This window comes from Phalacrocorax aristotelis, chromosome 3 (genome assembly GCF_949628215.1).
Source record: "Phalacrocorax aristotelis chromosome 3, bGulAri2.1, whole genome shotgun sequence".
NCBI lineage: Eukaryota > Metazoa > Chordata > Aves > Suliformes > Phalacrocoracidae > Phalacrocorax > Phalacrocorax aristotelis.
Window position 1 is genome coordinate 111,605,365 of NC_134278.1, and position 17,588 is coordinate 111,622,952.

Sequence of the window (17,588 nt, forward strand, 5' to 3'; positions counted from 1 at the left end):
CTTAAATAATCATCCGTTCATAGAGCAGAAAAGATACCATACAATAGCTGAGTCACCACACATCATGGTTATTACATTTTTAATAGTAAAGTAGGGAGTTCAGAACCAGAGTAGTTTGAAGGGTTTGGAGTTTGGTTTTTTTTGTGAAAGCTCTTTAATCAGTATTTCTAGAAAAGAAATTCGTATTGTGAATGATCCATTAACAAAACTTAGGCTAAATGTGTAATAACTATGATTAATGGTTCAAGCAACTCTGCTACTCCTGATTTTGCATGACTCTACTAGCATCTATGGCCTTTGATTTGATCCCCAGTCACCAGCATAAATTGGTTGAATTGAAGTGGCTGACTCCTATAAAAGTATTTGAAGTTTTTTGTAATAGTTAAGAAGTTCAAGGCCTCTTTCACATTCATCCTTGGAGTGTTGTTGTATTAAGTCACCCCTAAAAAAAAAGATCCAGCTTTTTAATAGATATTAAACAAAAGTAGAGGAGAAAGAAATTTCTTTTAGAAGAGTAATTATAATTTTTAGGTATGGATACCATACTTAGAGCAACCACAAGTAAATGTTATCACACCATTTGATGCATGCAATATATTCAACAGAAATTGTACTGCTTATCCAAAACTTTATGTAGCATGGGGTTCTGACATGATTTTGATGGTAATGATGGTAGCAGCAGGGGGAGTTATTGGTTTTTTACCTTTTTTATTTTCTTCTGGGTGTTAGGATAATTTCCTATGGATGCCATGGCAAACCATAGTAAGAGAGAGAAAAAACATCATTTTGTGATGGCTGCTGTGCTGTCTGATGTGGTTTCTTGCAAATAAATCCAAGCACATGCTGAGAAGCACCCTCTCTGTTCCTCCTCACCCTTTTCATGAGCGTGGCTCCACTTGTGGTCTGGACGCTGGGTGCACATGAGCTGGCGGCATCCCCAGCAGCTCTGGGCTGCCCCTCTGAGTCCAGTGTGGACCTGCTCCCCAGCCCTTGGCAGAACTCCTCTGCGAGGGAGGCCCCAGGAGACCCTTCACAGTCCCCAACCCTGGAAGTGGCTGCTTGCAAATTTGCATTTTTTTTTCTTCGTGAGGTATGACTCATCAGTCTCATCTAGCTGCAACCTCATAAAAATGGCTTTTCTAGACCCTTAGAAACCACAAGATCCCGTTATAAGCCGTTTCATTTTCTTTGACTAATGGAAGGTCAACAGCAATCAGACAAGGAAATTCTTAACTCTTTCTCAGATTCCCTTTTTCCTCTTGACTAAAATCAAAGCTCACCAATAAATGAAATTCAGCTCAGATGGGTATTCTTTGTACGCGTTGCTCCAGTGCCTGGTTAGTTGACAGAAGACTGCCAAATATCTGTTCAATTTCCTTGGTTTTTCTTCCCACAAAAACTTTTTGCCCCTTGCAAGATATTTCAGCTACTTCAAAGGTCTCAAAACAGCTTCTTTTTGCTTTGCATTCCCATTTGTGATTTTATAGATCATATAAGTGAAAGCAGTAAGGTGTGAAGTATCAAGGTTGCAGACTGGATCCCTGAGCAGATAAGCAGACCTTCATGGCCAGACAACAGACTAAGCCCGTGAAGTCAGTGTAGCCCAGTGCTGCAGTGAAAATTGCAGAGCTAGGACTCAGGAGGTCTTGCTTATTAATTTGATTGTAGCAGATAAAGAATGAAGAGGGTAAGAGGGCAAACAGACACAAAACTACGCTTTTGAGCTTACAAAAAAAATTGAGCTGCACGTGCTGTTGGCCCTATTAATGTAATTGATTCAACATAGACCAACTTTCAGACCTATGCAGAGCTCTTGTAAAATTAATGGGAGCAGTATGCTGGAAAACGTAGAGGCATGAGAAACATAAGCAAAGACTGGGACTAAATTATGGTTGGCAGGATGGGTAAGGCATGACTGGGAGGTGGTGAGCTGTGGAGCATCATATGCACTTTAATTATCAAGTGTTTTTTAATGTCTGTTGGGGGCCTATTCAATTTAGGACAATTATATACATATGCGAGAGTCTGCAGTGTAGTAGGCTTTGCATTGTGCTTAATGCTGAAGGAGGACTATTGCTGGGGTCAGAGACCTACCCAGCCAAAGCTTCACTAAGTGACCCTGAAGTCAGTATGACTGTAATATACTGCAAAGGATTGTATGTCATATTTTTCTGCCTCTTCTCCCATATTGCTTCCTACATATTGTTATATCTGTTTTTAGCTCAGTGCAGGCCTGAGAGATAATGGCAGATGACTCATGGACCGGACACCACTGGCAACACATTTACCCTATGTCTGTTGGCCAGGTGCTACTGACTGAAATCAGTGGCTGTACCTCAAGTGTCTGGTCTTGCTTGGATCTACTTGAGAAATGACACTTATGCTTCTTCTCTACCTTTTCACCTTATGAAGTCTCTAGAGGTGTGCCAAACTCACTCATGGCTTACCTCGCCTACAGGGGTGAACAGATTTAGGGAAGCTCTAAACAGCACAGGTAAGTGAGGTGATTTTATTTTTTGAGTTCTTCATTTTCCATTTTATAAAGAACTTCTAAAAATGGCTCATAATTGCAGGTGAGTAGATAACTGTGTTGGGGACAAATGGATGCCTGTGCAGTTCCTCCCAGCCACAGTCTAGGGGAATTTAGGAAGCTGTGTAACCACAGGGATGTTTCTGTTCTACCTCAAGTGGCTGGTGCTATTACAGGATTAATTTTCCACAATTTGGCCAAAAACTGTTCTAAAAACTTTCCCTATGGCAGGGACAAAGAGTAGGGGGACTTCTAATACTAACCCCTGAACCTTACAGGTACTGAAGTGGAAGAACTCCATAATTCAGAATGAAATGTGGGCTCCCCGTTAGCCACCCAGTATTGTGCCTGGCCTCTGGGTCACCCAGACAGGTCCTTTCCAGGCAGCGTTGTCCCAGGTCCAAGAACCAGCTCACCCTTCCAAGCCCAGTGCCATAGCCAACGGGGGTCACCAAACTGGTGAGGTCTTGGGGATACTGTGAGAAAGGTGTCGTTCCCTCTAGCATCACTTTGTATGGATATCCCTTTTGGACTGTATAAAAGCAAAGGCTATGCCATCTCCAAGGATATAGATGATGAAACTCAGGGGCTTCTCAGGTGGCTGCTTCCTCAACCAAGCCGACTAAATGAAAAGAACGTTATCAGAAGGTCTGAGCCCTTTGGAAGTCCAGCTCAGTCGTGCTGTTTAGTACCTATGTACCTGTCACTTTTCTCTAGTTTCATTAAGTAAGGAAATGTGATGAAAACCAAAGAAATGAGATAAAGTGACCCCGTGCTGGATAAATTGAACACAATGACAGACTACAGGCAGGGGCAGGATTCCCTGACTAGAGCAATACGCAGCTGATGGATGTGATGAAATATACAAATGCTTCTGTCCTCTGGATTTTACTGGAGTTAAGATGTTTCCTGCCTTTGACAAGTGATGAGATTTTTTTCAGGTTTCTTATTGTAAAATCTTTTGTAATGCAGATGTCTTCTGCATGCTCTTTAGTACCAGCAAAATAGGTGTCTCTTAGAAACCCTAGAGGGTACCATAAGAACATTTCAACAAAGTAATGGCTAACACCATTTTCTTCCCTATATGTTGTTATTGATCCTCTTAATGGCCCTCATTTATTGGCTCCCTTTTTGCAGTACCAGGGGAGCATTGACTGAGAATTCCTTAATATTTTTGGTCTAGAGATTACCTGACTGAAGATGAATGTAGTTATACTTTCATTGGCTTGCTTCTGTTGTTTTACTTTTCACTGGCTGGGAATTTCCTATAAGAAAATCATAAAAGTAAATAATTCTGTCCCACACTGTGGTGATTAGTCCTGGGGGAAAAAGTAGGCTGCATCTTTTTAAGCATAGAACAGTAAGACTTAATCTGGGGATGCCCAAAACCACACTAGGCTGCACTAGAGGTAGAATTGATCCATTTAAACCCAAGAGTTAAAAGGGACTTCAAGTTTCTGTGAAATGAAGCTTGGATACCGCAGTCAGCGTTTTGCCTGGCTTTAGAAATAACTGCTGACAAAGTCAATGTGATGTACGGTGCAGTGAACCGTATATCACAGTATCCTTTCAAATCCTAGTGCAAATACTGAGTATTTGAAGATTTACAGCAATTGACAACCTGTCAGGAGCAGAAATGGGGGCAGCATCAACACAGAGAATGTGAATTGGGTCTTTTCCTGGGACATTGATTTACAGGCTTCAGATTGAAATATCAATAAAAGTGACTTTAAAATGGCCTCACAATGATGGAATAATTTTTGTTGGAACAAAGTGTATGTGTTTGTGTATACGTAATGCATATAGCAGCTGATTGGAAGGCAATCAGATGAAAACATTGATGTGAAGATCAGGTAAAAATCTACCTTCTTGCCTAGTCGTCTTAAACAAATGAAACATAATAACCCAGAGACACTGTTAAACAATTATTTCCTAAAACCTTACCTTGCCTGGACCTTTTCAAACTTGCCATTAATGTAAAAATGTGGAAAGTCGACTCATTAGGATTCTGCTTATCAAATTTTACCTTGGCCTTTGGGGTAGGTGGTGCAGGAAAATTGTGCATGACTAAGGACTACTGCATTAAAACACAATACCTCTCCAGTGTCAATATGTAAATTTTTGAGTTATAAGATCTCACAAGCTGCTGTACATTGGGACTCATCAGATGCTACCTGAAGAGATGGTTTGAAATGCATTTGCTTAAGATCCTGAGGTTATCCTAGACATAAGCACCAGCACAGGTGAACCAAAGCTGTCCTAATATGTTAAAGAAGCAGACCCATTAAAGACTGCAGGTATGCTCTGTCCATCTGTGGTTTGGCAGAATATATAACTCAACACCACCTGAGGCTGACACAGTGTAAGTGCTCATTGGAAGGACTGGCACATATGAGGTAATTTTGGCTTTCGCTGCAAACACCTGTCATACAACATGCACAATGAGTGGGACGGAGCTTTTTTAATCTTGGGAAGTGCAAAAGGAGAACAGACACAGAGATGTGAGAGTTAGGAAAGAACTATAAAGTTATTGTTTATTGCAAAGTATGTGTGCCATGCATTTAAGTGGATGCTGGAAATGATAAAGTCATGCTCTCTTCTCCTTATTAAAATTGATAATAAAAAAAGGTTCAGCTGCAGAAATTTTAGCACCAATTGGGTACTGGGTATTAGCGCTGAATCCCTCTACCTCTGTTGCATTGGGCAAACTGGGAGTGTACTTTCTCTTTCTGCAGTGAAGAAGCATGGTTTACTCTCCTGCTTTTGCTTGGCTGGCCCACAGGTGAATTCAGAGTGAACAGATCAGCTCAGGAATAAGAAGGACCTAAAGTGAGCAAAATAAAGGTAAATGTCATTGTTCACAGAATTTTTTTGTAAAAAGCAGCCCATGAACATTCTCAGTGCGCCTGATTCCTGAAAGCCCTGTTTTGTAATTTGGCTGAAGTGAGTTTCAGGTTGTGCCCCTCCAGCCTCAAACAGGTCTCCCCTTTGGAGGGGATATAAACATACAGTTGCTCATAGGAACAATGCAGAATTTTTTTCCCCACTCTTAACTTCATCTAGTATGGAAAATTTGGCCCTAAGGATTACATTTAGAGTATAATTGGTTTAGCAATAGATGGGGATTTGAATCCTGATGCAAGTTGTTTAAACAGGCACCATGTCATATTCATTGCAAACAAAAGGTTTGTTGCACCACCTATCTGGTTGCATTAGTCAAAGTTAATGAATTATTTGTTTATTAAGATATGTCCTTCAGCACCTGCACATTCTGCTGGAAACCATTCGGATGGCAGCTTGGGCCCTTCAACTCAGCAGGAGCATAAAACCGGCCATCACCAGTGGAGGTGGGAAGCACAGGAGAAGGGTGCTGGGGCAAGCTTTCTGTGCTGTTATTTTTCCAACCATTTTAATAGTTTCACCCTGTGTTGAACTGCAGCACTATCTGATCAGTTTTCTGCGCCCTTATCTTGCTATTGGCCCAGCAGCTCCTGGGGCTTTTCTTCCCTCCAGTCAACAGTCTTACCCCCGTCACTCCCCTTAGCCCCTGTCTCTGGCTTACTATGTACTGCTTTTACATTTCTGCAAAGTTAAGCAATTTGTGATCTTATTTTTAAGTGAGTGCTTAAATCTTGGGTGTTAGGCCATGGTTGGAGAAAGAGAAGAGGGATAGGTTACCAAATATTCTCTAACATCTTTCTGAATGTGGCCCATGATAGTCTTCAAACCTACAGCCTTCTTTTCCAGGGTTATCTACCACTAATATTAACAAAGCAGGCAAGTCTGTCCAGTTACACTGCTCTTTATAAAGCCTCTGCCATTTGTTGTTTCCTTCAGCATTTAGCTGATTCACAAATACTTTTTGTGATTTTCTGTCTCATTTCCCCTTGTGTCCCCAGAACTGCTTTTCCTCATGAGGAATCTGCTGCATAAAGACCAAGGTAAGAGGAGATGAAGAAACCTCTGATTGCATTGGAACAAAGAAGGGGTAGCGCTGGGCTTTACTGAGAAGATGGGGAAAGCTCATGGTGCAGAGGAGGAGGTAAAGACAGTAGAGGATGTCTAGGTTCTTCCCCGCAGAACTGGAGATTCCAAAAGCTGCCAGCCCTACAGTAAGGAAAAGTTTAGTGGTAGCAGCACAGGGCCAAAGACTAAAATGGTCTGACAGCGTGCCTCCAGTCCTCTGTGAATTTGGCAGCCAAGGATGCACAGCACTAGGCAGGACCAAGCCAGTGCTGTATGCATCCTGGGTGAGGGATGCTATCTTCTTCTCTTTGGTACTGGGCAGGGGTAATCTGGCCTGGGGGTCTGTGTCTGTCACAAATAACACTGATGATACCGGTGTCTGATCAGGGACGCTGTGTTTGCCATAGCTTTCAGGAACGTTCTCTCTGCTCAGGGGAGGGAGTGAGGGCAGATGTTTGCCAGGCAATCTTGGAGAGACTTTCAAGCAGGTTGTCCTGGGCCCTCCCTGATTTGTCTCTTGATGCGTTTTATGACCTGTGTGTGAATGGAAAAAGCTGTTGCACTTTTAAATGGCTGTCAGTAATTTGGTCTGGGCTTTGGGAGAGAGACTTAGGCTCTGAGAGCTGAGCCTGGGCTTACAGGTCCTCTGCAGTGTTTCCCCACAGGCTTGACAGAATGAGGAGCACCAAAACCAGGTTTTGATACCAAAGCAAAAAACTCATGTGTACAACCACAATTGTTCTTATGTAGTCCCTTGTCAGATCGGAGCTGTCATTTTGCAGACTGCCAGGCAGGGTAGTACCCCTGGACTGCTGACTGTGTGCAGGTGAGAAACTGTTACCCTGTCAGTGAGACGCTGGTTTGCACACTGTTGTGAGGTTGCTCTTGTCTCACTGTCATTCATTTCTATGAAAGCATGTGTGTGCTAAAAGACATACAAGGGTGCAAACAGATGTCTGTGCATGTATGCCATCCATGTTCATGTGCTATAGAGAATCCTTTAAAAGGCAGGCCACACTTCAAAATTAATATTGAAAGTCTTTATTAGTAGGAAATGGTTAGAAGCATAGTTAGGTATAAATGTGGCTTTATTCAGTAATTCACATTCCTAAAAGTGCTTAATTCCTTATGACTCCGCTTGCTCCATTTTGGATTTTATAGTATGAAATACAAATGCAAACTTTCATTTTATTGCGTGGCCATTTGCAATCCTACAGTCTAATTTTTCTAGACCAGCCTGGACAATTGTTTGCAGTACAAGGCAGGCAGACACAAGTGGGTGAAGTAATAGAGATGGGATGGAATATGCGGGATGTGAGCATTCCCTTGTCCAGGGCTCAGCCCTTGACAGGACTTGGAAGAGGCAAGCAAAAGTCAGGTAACAGTGGATCATTCAATGAAATGGCAGATACTTACATTTTTCAGCTCCAAACTGCACACTGCGGTGTTGTTGCAAAGACCATGGAAGAGATTAATCGGGCCAAAATAATCCAAAATCACACAACATGCTTATCTTTAGTTGGAGCCCTTAGAAGTAGCCCATGGACCACAGCAGCGGAAATAAATTAACTGTAGACCATGTCTGTCATCTTCGAGTTTCCTGACCAGAAGTGAGAAATAGGATTTTATGATGCCTTTCCCATAGGAGGGCTCTGGGACTTCATTTACTAATGCTTTTAATAAGGTTTTGATCTTCAAGTGAAAAGTCCAGTAGACTGACAAGTGACTGCAGTTAGTAAAGCAAAATTTCTCATTTTAATATTCAGTTCTTTTGGTTGTTTTGATCATGTATATAATTCTTACTTGTCTCTACCGATATTTGGACTCAGAGGAGAAGGTTGCAGCCTGATGAGCAATGCAATGACTGCTTACCATTTGGTTTTTTCACCGAGATTGGATGTGGCAGCATCTTGTTGTCATGATTATTGCCTGAACCAGTTAGGAAGTTAAATTTTTCATTATGATGATTTTGATACTTCCACCGATCTCCCGTGGATTCATAATTGAAGACATCACAAAAAAAACAAACCTCCCCCAAACAATTGTGTGTATGTCTAAATCGCCTACATATGTTTCTCATTCCCAGTTATGCATGGGTTTCTTTTTAATATAACTCTTGGCACGACAGAAACCATGCTGGTGACATTATTGGTATTGTTGGCCTAGCATGTTTTCAATAACACCAAGTTTGTTGGGACAGAGCGTGAATTAGTTGTCAGTTCTTGAGAAGTCAAAATTTAATTGCTGATCAAATATTTAAAATATGACTAGTATTAGTGACAGCGTTCCATATAAATTCTTTCTGGTGACCATTAGGCAAGAAGCCAAAAACTGGCAGCGTGGCAGCTCTGCTCAGCAGCCACGGTTCGGAAGTCAGCTTCAGGCTTCCATTCCAGACTGAAATTCTCATGCTTTTCAGAATTTTTAATTTTTTTTTTTTTTCATTTTGGCAGGAAAAACTGAAAATAAGTTTAGGCCAACCTGAATTAAATCTATGAATTCTATCTTTCCAGGACAGTTGTCAAGCTGACAAATCAGTTATTATGCAGCTTTATCTATTATGTTTCATATAAATTTATAGTTCCTACTAGACTGTTCTCCATCCCTCCACCTTCTTTCATAGCCATCATAAAATGGGCATGGAATCAAAATATTTTTTGCAGATGTCTCTGCAAAAAAGTGGACTTTTACCTGTGAAACCATAGAAGAAGCAAGAATAAAGCAAAGTAGGAATTTTTACTGAGTTCAGCTCCAAACATATTGTATTTTTTACAGATTAATCTGTCCTCCCTTCCTGTTTGTGTTGGGATTATCAGACCATCAGTGTGTTCTTCCTTTCTTCTGTCTTGCACATGCCTCTCTTGACAATGTAGTGTGCAAACCGATTAGTCACACTCTGCTGAAGTACTGTTAATCTAATAGAGAGGTCACTGTTAGGTCAGGAAAAGGGGAGGAGAAAGAGAGATTTACTGTGGGAAGAAACACCAGCATTATACAGGAGCCACTGGTGATGGGGAGTCAAGGGTGGTAATGCTTTCTACTCCATCAGCACACCAAAGTCAGAACGTTCCTTCTGCAGGGGGGTGGGTGGGTGTGGGTGTGTGTGTGTGGGTGTGTGTGTGGGTGTGTGGGTGGGTGTGTGTGTGTGTGTGTGGGTGGGTGGGTGGGTGGGGGTGTGTGTGTGTGTGTGTGTAATTAATCCAGGATTAATGATGTCAGATTCCCTTAACACACAGAGTTATGAGTTCAGGACAGATGTTCCCAGGAAAGCAGACCAAATAGGTCATTTGTCTGTAGCAGTATGGCAGTTCAAAGGTTCTTCAACCTCGTTGTCCAGGACCTTTTGTTTACCCGAAAAGCAAAATGTGAAACCTGCTTGTTCCAGTGGCTGGCAAAAGAGCCTGGCCTATGGCCCCTGTAACCTCCCACTTCTCTGCTCAGCTTCTCAGCAGATTCCCAGAAGTATCTGTCTGAAGGCATGCACCAGAGCGGGTTGACCCTTCAAGGCCAACAGAGTCCTCCTTCAGAGCAAATTCCTTTCTCCTTTTGCTGGCTAAATGTTTCTCTGTGCTCATTTCTTAACCTACACTTGTCATCTGGAATTTGCCTTCAAGTTAATCACATCAGTTAATGTTTGTACCAGGTTTGAAAAGCCTGAAGTACTGCAATTCGTTATTATTTCTTTTCTTCCTGATAGTCTCTCCAAGTCAGATCACATGGTACATACATCTCCCTCTGTAGCCTGTTGTCTTATGTCTGAGCAACTGATCCCTGTTTTCAGCTCAGTGGCTGCCTGTGTAACTCCTTGTTGCTGGAAATACGTGCTGTGAAATACGTGGTGGAACTGGGGAGGGTTAAACACTGCTGATTGCTTCATACTGTAATCATAGTACTGGCTTTACGTGTGCTTGTAAAAGCCAGTGAATATACAACAAGTGCATTTCTGCAGTGTGTGTGTGTAGCACAGTATTATCTTCTCATAAGCAAATTCTCTCCCTCTCTCTTTCCTTCTTTTCTACCTAGCTGTCTGTTGGCTACAGACTCCCCAGAGTCCTCTGTGTTTTTCCACAAGAGCATCAGAGAACACAGGAATGTGCCAAACATGGGTAAAGTTTTGGGATATGAATTTGTACTAGAAGCTTCTATGGAGCTTGTGTGAACGATTAAGGAAGAGGTTTCATTTTGCAGTTTCTTTCCCCCACTCCACTCCCTGTTTTTTTTACATGAATTACGTGTCAGTGACAGGTCCTTGCTCCAGAGCATGCGGTTCAGAGTTGCTTGTACACGGGTCTTATGGGCGTAGAATTGCAAACAAAAGCTTCTGCTTTGGAAACAGATCAACTATTTTGCTGAAAATATTCTAAAAATATTTCAGGCTGGACAGAGCAATCGGGGTCAATTCAAACCAAGTGGTTACAGCCTGGCAAAAAGATTAAAATGAAAGCAGGGCCTGAGTGCAGCAAGCACTGAGTACCAGACTCCATGATATGAAAGAAATTGGTTACAATAGTGCTTATTTCTGGAGTGCGTGAAAACATCCAAAAGTAAGAATCCAGCTAGGGCAGAGAGGCAAGTAGTAGTTTTGTTTCCTGAGGGACCAATCTGTTTTCAGCTGTGATGAGTTCAAGCAAACTGCTCTGGTGGTATCAGAGGTAATATTTCAGTGGGCACAAATAATCTGGTTGCAGTAGAAATAGCAGTTGCCCAGATTTTCTTTTCCATGTTCATCGCAGCTGGCATTGGTGACGCTCCATGTTAAGGGGGAAGACCCAGTGGAGCATAGCATGGCATTGCTTGTTTTCCTCATCTCTTAATTTTCCAGGCTGAAAAACATGGTCAGGAGATGCACATAACAATTAATATTAAGGTTTGTGGCTGGAGAAGCTCAGCTACAGAATTTCCCTACAACCATGAGGACTCAATTCAGCCAGAAAATCCCAAGGCAGCCTCTGCATTGGTCTTTAAATCAGTACAGCCCACTATGGGGAATGTTCCTCTCTGGCGCTGATGTGTCCTGGGTTGACCCACCTCCAAACACATGTTCACCAGCATGGCTTTCAGCCATCAGGCTCGCGGCCAGCACCTGTGAATCTTGTGAGGGCATGTCTTGGGGTACTCTTGCCATGTCCAATAGCTTGCCCTTATTCTGCCTTCTTTTTTCTTCCATATCAGACCTTTCTTTTCTCTGACCATCACATTTCTTTCTTCTCTCCAAGCTATCAAACATCTGCATCTCACTTCCCCCTCCTTTTCCTTCTCCATACCCAGATCCTGCTTACACTCACTTTGTTCCTCCACAGAGAAAGGCAACACAGGACAAAAGACCCATGAAGCTGTGAGAATTGATGTCAAAGTTGTTATCCAGGCTATAAACTCACCAGGTTCCAGAAGATAATGAAACATTTTAAATACAATGCTTGGATAGAACGGGGGCGAGGAGTTGCGTAATGGAGATCTTTGACTTTATTTCAGGTAGTTTACTTGTCTCTCAGCTGGCACTTTTCCAGTCCCCAGCAACTCCTGCCTCTGATTTCATTCTCAAACTTTCCTGTGTTGCCCATGCTCTTTGCTTGCTGGGTTGCTTTGAGTGGGGAGAGGACCTGTTTATACTAAGAGTCGTTGGACAAGTTTGTTTTTTCTGGGAGGCTTGCCAGTTGTGGCTGAAATCTCTCAGCCCATGAGTTGAAAACCTATTCAAAAGCCCTTCAAAGTTGGTAAACACAATTGCCTTGTCCCAACCCCAAACTCTCCTGCACACATTGCACTTCAGTGAAACCATCTTTTGTCAGACCGGCGATCCAACCTGCCCACGTTTCTGTTCTGCAAACACAGCCTGGGGCCTTTTTCTGTGCTCAGGGTCACAGCCCGCACATACTCCAGACCCTCTCCAGCAGGACCCTCCTGCCCTGCTGAATTCGCTCACACCCATGGGACCACAGCTGCTCAGAAATTACAACTTTTGCTTTAACAAAAATTTTGAGTTGATTCCTGCTGGGGAAGAAAAACTCACCAAAGCTGTTAATTTTTCTTCAGTGACCTTTTTTTTCCCTGTATCACAGTCCTGAACCTGAAGCACCTCCAGCATTTAGGAGAGTGCTAGAAACAGCAAGAAAATGCAGTGTGCACCCTGAAAACAACAGAAAAATGGATCAGACTGTTCTTAAAATTAGAAGACTGACCAAAACATCCTGATGAGGCATGAAGGCACTAATGAGTCACACCCCAGGATGGGCTAAATAGTAATAGAAGAAAAGCTTCTTGTTTCAGTTCCTTGCTGGGGTGAGAAAGTTGATTCTCCACTACTGACTGGTTCCTTTTCCGTCTTCAGTGAGTTACTGGCTGCAATTTATGATTAAATAATTCCCTTGGGAAATTATTCCTTTTGGGGAAAGAAATATGGAATGGAGAAGAGATCCCTCTCCTCCCCATTCATCAAAACAATGAGAATAGCATTCAGAAAATTCTGATACCATGAGACGGGCTAACTTTTGCTTCAAATTCTGTTGGGCTGATTATTCTGAAAATGGTTTGAGCAGTGCCCTTGAGTCTTTTTCTTCTTTTCCACTGAACATTAGCAAAAGAGAAATTGTTTTACCATGAGAAACAGCTTACATTTCATAGGTGACCTTTTGTCTCTGGCAAAAAGGTTTTTGCTACATCTTTTTGTGAAGGCAGCCTTGCAGTATTTATGATAAGCAGTTTACCAGGACAAATCTAGTTTAAATCAAATTCTATCAAAAATGTCCAGCTTCTGTGACCTGAATTCAGTGCTGTCATGGATGAATATGCATTAGCCAGGGCAAAAGATCGGGATTTTGGAGTGAAATGTGCCAAAAGATGAGGTCAGGACAGAGTTCTGGCATCCACAGTCATGGTCTTCTCCCAGCACTTCGTGCAACGCAGGAATTTGTTGATTCCTAACACTATTGTGACTGTGTTTGTGGTGTTGTACATACATCAAGGTCAGAGTTAAAACTGTATAGGAGAGCACTTTTACCAAGCAGCCTTTAGGAAACACATATAACAGCAATCATAACCCTGCTGAAATTAAGGCTTCTTGGTAGGCAGGAATGTATTTGTGACTTTCGTTAATATGTTCAGCAATGAATTCAGTGTACCTGCAAGATAGATTAGATGTCGTCTTCCATCATCCAGTGTTAAGGGAAGCTGTTTTGCTGATCCAATACAGAGAATGGAAACTTGGCTAACTTTGGATCCAAGGGCCCAGACTAAAGACTCCAATTAGCTGTCCTGCAACTGGCATGTTACTGTATGATATTAGGGAAGACGAATGATGGCTGTGTTTGGGCAGAATGTCTCCATAATTTGAAAGAAAGAAAATCAGCTCATTGTTGATCCAGATTTTGTCATAAGTAATTTGAAAATTCTCTGTGGGTTCAGCTGAAAGGCATTTGGAGTCAATGAGAAAATGCATGCTGATGTACTTTAGATTTGGGTAAGAAAGCAATGTTTTACAAACATCTTGGTCCCATGGGCTTGCCTAAAAAAGCGGTTCACAATTAATTTGCAAGTTTGCGGGGAGTTCAATCACTCTTTTCTAGCTTATTTAAAAAACAATTGTACTTACATGCACAGCAATAGTTCAGTCCAAGAAGACTCATTGGATGCCATTAGATGTATTGTATCCAAATGCTGCCAATGTTTGCTAAAACTTCAGAATCCTGAGCCAAACGGAGACGCGCAATTTTTCCTCCGTTCATCCATTTTTCATTCTTTTCCTCATCACTGCAACTAAAAATAATGTGCCCTGCTTGCCTCATTTGCTAACTAAAACATGTATACCTGCTTCTTAAGCTGTAATTTTAGCTTCACTTTGATTGATAGCTCAAGTAGGAAAGGTTTGAATTTTCATCTTGTACAGTCACATTCAAATTGCTTGGCAAGGGTGTTAGATGCATTGCCTTTGTAGTCATCATGCAGACTGGAGCTTCCCCAGTGACTGAAAAAAGTTTAAACTAATTCAATGAATTTTTGGTTCTTTCTCTTTTCCCCCCTTTTTTAGCTAGTGCTTTAATAAAACACTGGGTTTTTTGGAATGGTGAACACATACCTTCTGAGTGAAGTGCAGCCAGAGCTACAGCTGCAGCTCTCTTCCTATACGTGTTGCTCAATAAGCTTGTGGGAACTGATGGAGTAGACTGCTGGGACTGCCAGGCGGGACGGCTCTGCTGTTGTTACTGGCTTGGGCCCAGTTTAATACCTCATGAGTAGCTGAATGTAGGATAGATGTTGAAGAGGTGTTACCAGAAAAATGCTGCTTTAAAATGGGACCCCTAAAAAAAACTATAATTATGTTAACATTTGTTCTGATTGTACACTCCGGAGCATCACGTTAATACCTGAGGAGGCTAAGACTTTTTAATGGCTCCATGCCTACTTGCAGCCAGTGGATCAAGTGCTTTGCTTGTCTGCTTGTCCATAAAAAGTTTGGATGCTTAGCCAACTATGTGCACTACTGTCCATTGTGGACTAGTGTACCACGCATGGAAAGTACTTGTGTGACGTAATGAAGTACTAATAGTACTGTTCCTCATGGCATTTCTTCTTTGGTAGGAGTGGCAGGGACTGTTTTTGGAGAAGAGTGCCTTGTGTTGAATTCAGCCTGGATAGGTGTGGAGGACTGTTTGGATATGAAGTCTTCCTTTGTAAGAAGACTAGAAAAATGTAGAGAGAGAGAAAAGGCAAAAGCCAAGTGGTCCAGACTGTCCAAAGCCAGTATTCATTTATTGGTACTTCTGAATAACTAATGCAGAGCGACTCTGGCAGGATAAAGATGGCCCTGCTGGGGTCAGGGTAATGCCCTGTAGGTGACTGTGCCTGTTAGCGAATGCTTAAAGAAGGTGCATCAATGTGCATCCTCTCAGCAGTCAGAAGCTTTAACATCAGCATCTGGACCATCATGGTCCAGCAAAGAATGGACCCACCCTTCGTCAATGTATTTTATCTCCTGACCTCAACATAAACTTCTTGCCACCACATTTTGTGGCAGTAGGTACTAGGACTAACCCCATTCCCATAGTCAGATACAGGAATGAGTTGCACATTTTAATAGATGATTCTATGAAAATTTATTTTCTTTGGCTTTTTTTGGACTTGCAGCCAGAAAGTGTTACCAGACACTCAGTGTTTGTTTTACTAGTGGGATGATTTTTTAAAAAAAATTGGTTTCAGTTAAATCAGCTTCTCCATTGGAAGCAGACTTCCACCCAGCTCTGCTAATAAGAAATCTCAATTCACTTGAGACAAAATTAACTGGGAGATTGTAACCTCTTGTTAGCAACATGGGTAAAACCAAATTTGGAAGAGAACATCTGCCCAAGCCTCATATGGTAAAAGCCAGCTTTTAAAATGAAATAAGCTTTGAATAGCTTTTGCTGAACTAGTTCAGTTGAACCTGAGGGAGCATCTCTGTGTTAGCAAGACTACTTTGTTGCATCTTGTTTTGGCTTTGGTAGGGTTTTGTCCTCTTTGAGTAGGCTTGTGTTTTCTTTGGGTACACTTTGTTCCTCTCCAGGTACACAGTCAATGTCTCCTTGTGTGTGTCATGCAAGTAAATAAATCCTGATAATAAGTGGGTGAAATCACAAGCCAGTTCATTTCCCTGCCCCCATTTCTTTGTAACCAGAAGATGAAGTCATTCCAGAAAATGCAGAGGAGGCTCTGCTATCCATGGCATGCCATGCCTGCAGTTAGCACACATTTTAAATCACAGTTCTAGAGCTTATTTATACAGCTAAATGTCATATGTTTAAAAATAATGAGTTTATTCAGAAAGAAAAATTCTCCCCAAAGCGATTAATTAATGGAAGGATATTTATTCCCAGTGTAACAGCCAGCTAGAATATTCCAGCCCTTCTCCTGAAGTCAATTACCTGTTGGAAAATCTGTTCACTCCACCAAGTCATTCCAAATTCAACAGCTAGAAATAATGAAGCAAGAGTATATAGCAAGAAACAGTAAATTTTTCATAATTGCTTGTACATCTCATTGTAACATGTAAATCAGATTCTAAGACAACAAACTGGTTTGGGAGCTTGAAGTTAAAAATAATAGAGTTTAGGCAAACAGTGGCTTAGGTGTTTCTCATAGTAAGAGAGTTTGCTTTTTGCTAATGTGTATATGTCTTCCTGAAAAAAAAAGTGACAGTGACATTCTTAAAACCGCATGTAGTACTTAACGCTCCATGTCATAGTTGCCGACTCTTCAGCATCTTACCTCAGGTTGAATTTAACATGAAAGAAAATGGCTGTGCCATACAGCACTATCACAAAATTGCAATTGCTGCTCTTCAATAATCCTCACTTCTGCTTGCAGGCAGCTGCAAAGCACAGGAAGGCACATGGGTGCTCTGTTCTCCCAGGAAAGCTTCCTTATTGCTTCTTGGTCTTTCAGCTCATACATTTGTGCAGGTCCCAAATGAGCAGGATCAGATGAACTATAACCACAGCAAACTGCTTTGCTGGACAGTGACAGCAGCTCAGTATCCCTCCTGGTTTGGTTTTGCTCTTCACTCCCTACTTCCAGAGTTTCATAACAGAGTTATAAAAACACATTTCACAGTGAAATTTGGTAAAGTGACAGCCAAGAAATTATTTTCCCTAGTAATTTTAAATGCATCAGTACAGTCACTGTTAAGATAGTCAATGAAACAGAGGATGGGGGAATAATGGTATTTAAAAAGCTCAGTGTTTCATGTTGATGCTGATGGGGAGATGTCATTTGTCTTTTGTTCATAAGAAGATCTGAGATCCAGTAATTTCAAAATATTAATGGCATGCTACATAAACATCAAACGATTATATTGACTAGGGCTGGGACTGCTCTTTTCTGGTGGATTCATAATGTCTTGGGTAGGAAAAGAAAAAAGCAAATCTAATTACAGGTATTTATGCAGTTGACGGGCCAGAAGGGCTCCGATGGAGTTGCTCTTCTCTCTGAAGTAAATGAAATACACCTTGTAAAACTCTGATTACAAACTTACCCAAGGAACTGTTCTGATCTTCAGAGTATGTACTAAAAGATTTGTAGCAAATGTGATGAAAGGGGATTTGTTGGTTTTCTGGGTCTTTTT

At 41.7% G+C, this 17,588-nt stretch overlaps 1 long non-coding RNA gene across 1 annotated transcript in view; it reads left to right on the plus strand.

The window, feature by feature from the left end:
* Window positions 1–17,588, plus strand: part of LOC142055305 (uncharacterized) — a 36,441-nt gene that overhangs the window by 14,107 nt on the left and 4,746 nt on the right. Inside the window, exons 2-4 of the long non-coding RNA XR_012659894.1 lie at window positions 5,266–5,374; window positions 5,777–5,877; window positions 6,430–6,471. This is a non-coding gene — a long non-coding RNA (uncharacterized LOC142055305). The remainder of the gene's footprint in view (window positions 1–5,265; window positions 5,375–5,776; window positions 5,878–6,429; window positions 6,472–17,588) is intronic.